The sequence below is a fragment of the Ptychodera flava genome, assembly GCF_041260155.1.
Source record: "Ptychodera flava strain L36383 chromosome 23 unlocalized genomic scaffold, AS_Pfla_20210202 Scaffold_24__1_contigs__length_23054250_pilon, whole genome shotgun sequence".
In the NCBI taxonomy this organism is placed as follows: domain Eukaryota; kingdom Metazoa; phylum Hemichordata; class Enteropneusta; family Ptychoderidae; genus Ptychodera; species Ptychodera flava.
In genome coordinates this window covers 20245230-20250489 of record NW_027248278.1, presented here as the reverse complement: position 1 = coordinate 20250489, position 5260 = coordinate 20245230, and positions in this window count along the sequence as shown.

Genomic DNA, 5260 nt, shown 5'->3' with positions numbered 1-5260 from the left:
AGTTTTTCTTCATTATTCGTAGTTTAGTATAATTTACATTATGGTTGCTGTTCTTTGATCACATATTAAGCTTTTCTTATCAAACTGACATGAATCAGTCATTGAAAGGTTGAGAAAATTATTGCATAGTTGTAATGCTATCCATTAAAGAAGTGATTTGTTGACGGAGACCACAGCTATAATTAAGTATTGTATCATCCAGTTTCTTTTATTATTCATCTTCTAAAGTATTTCATTCTTTGTTGAAGGCTTGCATTGAAATCTAAATTTACTAAAACCCAAACGGGATTCGAACCCCCACACACTCACGGCAACATTAAAATTAACTCATCTTTGCAAGAGAATAAGGCTATTTGCAATAAATGTCATATTGTTCTGTCTGTAGATTGTAAAAACGAATACACGCCCGAAAATTTAGATGCTACTTTAGAAATAATGATTCGAAGAACTACAAAAATTACGATTAATATACGACTACTAATATTACGATGGACACTTTAAACTAATGACGACTGAGACATTAAGGTGCAACAACAGACAAGGGTATATAACTTATTAAAAACTATTTGCACAATCTGACTTAATTGCAATTATCCTTCTACATTGTCAATAATGGCACTGATGTTTGAAACGTGCTTCGCTCTAATTTCATGTTTTCGTCATTTTTGTAGTAAGGAAATTGCTTTCCTAAACTTAGATTATGCGTTTAAACACTTCTACATAGAAAATAAAATTAATAAAACTTCAAGAAAAGTGTATTATATTGTTTGGGGTTGCTTTATTCTATTTCTAATGATCATACATGGAAAGTTATTTGGAATCACATACAGTAAAAGCATGTGATCTTGTTCAGTGTAAAGTTGTCCCAATAGGTTTGTCGTAGTTTTTTAATCGGATACCATAAACGCGTGAATTTCAAATAATTGAATCCAACAACCCGAATGGGCTGATATAAACGTTGTTGGATATCGGTGTAATTCTAGTTGTACAGTTTCACGTCTTCCTACTCGTCAAAAATAAGCAAACGTCTGGAGCGGTGATGGCGAATGACCAGTAAACAATCGCTGAACAAAAAACAAAACAAGGCCATCGTGCTAACATAAAGTGTTGGTGATGACATTGAATTTTGTTTCATTATATTTTTTTCTCTAAATCATTGGAGACAATACTTATTATGAAACAACATATTTAATTTGTAACATATGGCGGTTATTTTCATTTCGACTGACTTTCAAACTGCAAAAGTTATAACGGCCACTGCTATTCGTATTGACAGATAATATGTATACTAGAGTAGTTGAGTAGGGAAGTATTAACAGATTGACTGTTGATCTTACAGGGTATTTGCAGTTTAAAATTACGTCAGGGGGTTCTACATTTATTGAAAGGACATTTCTCGAATGTAAGATTTTATAGAGAGCTTATTTCTCAAGGACACATCTTCATAAAACACGGCCGAAGTAAATTTAACCAACTACAAAATCACACATAGTTTTATAACTGTTTCATTCTAAACAAATAAATACACGATCTTCACATTATACTTCTGTTTCGGCAATGTAAAGCATCTATATATGCTGGCTATTATTTAACCCATAGAGTCAGTGGGAAAGTGGACTAACATTACCATTCATAGTTGAATGAAAACATATCTCCGTTTCCCTCTGGTACAATAAGTATTTTTGTAAACGTAGATACCACAAACGAATTTCCTCTGTATGAGTGTCAAAATTAGAAGATTTTACAGTCTTCATTCGATTTGTATCACACTAGTATATTGATTGCGCAAATACAGCGCTCCCATTGGTCGAGACGAGAAAACAATTTCAGAATTTCAATATACTGTTATGATATAATAGCAATAAACCACATCCAAAGACGGCATGCAGCCCGGTTTTGACCAGACCACTTCCAACCGGATAAAAAACACCGTATTCATATATGCACTTCATGTCGCTTGTGCGTATGTGCCGTGAACTCGTAAAAATTTCGTGGTACGCAGTCGCTGCGTGTGCTAGACTCATTAACATAGAGTATGCCACAACACAAAACACACATTTGACAATCAAAATCAATGGCAATATAAATGAACTGAAATACCTGTACATGTCATGTCTTCTACTATTAGAGTTTACTGAAATAAAAACGTACATTGATTTTTAAAATGTGAACCATTTTAATAAGACTTACACTTTTTGCAGACCTCAAAACGCAGAACTTGCTATCTCTGAAACGCAGAGTTATAGCTGTTTTTGGTTAGTTTCATCTTGTGGTCATTGCATTTTTGTGTAAGAAGAGTTTTACCCCGGACATGTATGTATATAGAAATATTTGCAAGACATCTGTCACCAGAGAGCGATTTGCATTTCGTCTGCTTGTAGACTGCGGTGAACAGTGAATAATGGCAGAGCTGCCGTACGCCGATTTTCCCGATAATGAGTTTCACTTCACGGAGAATGCGATTTCATTCTGAACAACAATCAATATATCACCGTTATTAGCACAGCTGAATTAAATACCATACAGTCGGTCCGTACGTGGCGGCTTCTACCGCCACGATGCATCTAAGTTAGAGGTTAACAAGTGACTCTGAGAGAAACTTTCAGTATTACATATTAGAATATGAACCTTAGCAGGTCACCTTTAGTCTCAATTAGTTGCTTGACCATTTTGGTTAGCGACCAACAAACAATATATCTGGCCCTGTAAACACCGTTCAAATATTTTTGTGATATACAAATATATATTATCAATAAATTTCTTTTTGCTAAATATATACTTACTTTATGTGTCAACAACTTTGGATATAATCTGCTCACAACTTCTTTTTCCGATGACATGATGGTAATATCTTTGGGGCCCCAGAAAGGCGTTTTTTAAGACCATGGTTGTACAGAGGAATGGAGTAACATTGCATTTTTATTCTATCGGCAATCACTGATCAACTTGAAAGATCGGGACGTCGATTTTTTTCTAACTTTGGTAGACCATGGTTGTACAGAGGAATGGAAGGGGCCTAACATAGGAAGGACTAAGCTGTACGACAAAAGCTAGCAAAAAACTGTAGGCTGTACATGTGTTATACTTTGTAGGATGACTAACGTGGGGTAAAATAACATTTTGCGAAATTTTGCAGATTAAAATTGTACGAAATCGACATCTAATGGCAACATGTCTGATTCCTGTATTCGGATTAGGGAAGGTTAGAAGACCGACACCAGAAGGGATGTAGTCATGTGAGCAAACGTTGTTTTCAATGTTATGTTTTACTCGAAAAGGTAACATTGAGCACCGTCATTATGAAGCGAATTCCTACGTTTCTCTTTGGTATATTGTTGAATCGGTAACTGTTGCACTGTGGTTGTAATTGGGTTGCATTTGATGAGTACACTGTGGAATACGTTGCATGTCATAACAGCTGTCCATATGCACAGTCGGGTAATGTGGTATTTTTAGAAAATATGTTTACTTTGTCACCAGCAGCTAAGCCGAACTTAAAATCAAATATCAGAGTTCAGCCATTACGTTAATTATTTGCACACGTCTTGATGGAGATGAAATGATCAATTTTATTAATCTTTTTTAATCCAATACACCGACCTAGTAATATGACATTATCTGTATGGCTTATTTTTGTCGAAGTTCTCATGGCTATTTAGTGTCATTATTCAAATTTTACCTTCAGTCATGTTTAAAAAATGAACAAGTCATGTGAGGCTACAGTTGAAAATGTGTCGTTGCAATACGATGCCGTGTAAATGCTGCGTCGAACGAATAAAAGTAACCAAACATCGTATTTAAATACCCTGACAAATATCCAACAAATACAGAATTTTGCAAATAATTTTGTTAAGTAAATGTCATGTTTCTACCTCGATTTCAACACGAAAATATAGATGGGAATGTTTTTACGGGTTGCCAATATTCTAAATTTGAATCATGGTTACTAAGCTTCTACGATTCCGACATATTTTGTAGACGTGCAGTGATATTGCAAATATCCATGGCCAGGTCGGATCAAGCGATCCACGTGCTTGTTTATGGTTCAATGTTAGAAAGTGGTTCAGAAACCTTGCGTTTTAATGATACTCAGCTCGAAACTTATATATTGTCAACTATCGATATCACAAAAATGTCGCAAAATTCGGAGTGAGACCAATTTTGTAAACCATGATATCATGTCAGATTTGAAGTTTGCTTTCATTTCATCATGTTCAGTATTTTTTTTTATTTCCTGTCCTAGATATCAACTGATGTTTCTGTTAATTTGTACAACAGCTAATAATAGAAGCTACTGTAATTATGTAGGCGTACATGCTACTGGTACAAAAATAATACAACCACCGGTTTATGCTGATGTATGAAATCAAAAATGCCTGATGTGTTAGATTTTGTGATAGGTTTATGAAAATTTCCTACACAAATTTGACTGATTATTGTATTGTAGTACTGTTAGTATTTTGCAACTGACATTTTCGGAGTGTGTTAGATGTATGTACTTAAACTTAACCGACAAAGACTATGAGAAGCGTACAAAAATTATCCACAAAATATTAAATAGTTTATTTGTAGAATGAAACTGTTAAAAACATGAGTTATGAAGCTGTCGTGTATAAATATTGTTTTGCTCTACTGTTGCACGTTTTTGAAATCAAAATGGTAGCATTTTCATTGTATTGCAAGAGAACATAATATCATAACACAATCATTTCAGAGAACGATTTGTAGCCTCGTAAGTTAATCACTCTCTAGTCATTAATATATTTCGAAGTGAAGAACAAAAATGCAAATACAGAAAGCGAAGAGTATGTGCAGAAACCGTTTAACACTGGAGTGTCAAGATTGATGTAGTTGGCACTCTTGCACAAGGAAAAGTGTAATGACAAATCGAAGGGTAAGGTTACATTATAACATATTTCTTTCAACAGTACGTTTGTTTTTGCCTTTTACTAATTTTTATTTATTATTAAAGTTTATTTCAGACAATGTGTCCATATCAGCAATACACAAACAAAAGGAAGATAAACCTGAAATGATCAAAAACAAGGAAAAAACACACAGAAAGAAACAGAGAGAATGAGAAACACTTGAGAAGGAAAGACTTAAGGCAGTACGCTACCATTCTATATAGGAGAGAACCCTCTTTTGTCCAGAAGATGTACATGTTCCTTTTAGACTACCTAACCTGAGTGAGCGTGAATAACAGGACAAAATGGCAAAAAATCATGCTATGACATTATAATATTTCTTTCAGAAGTTT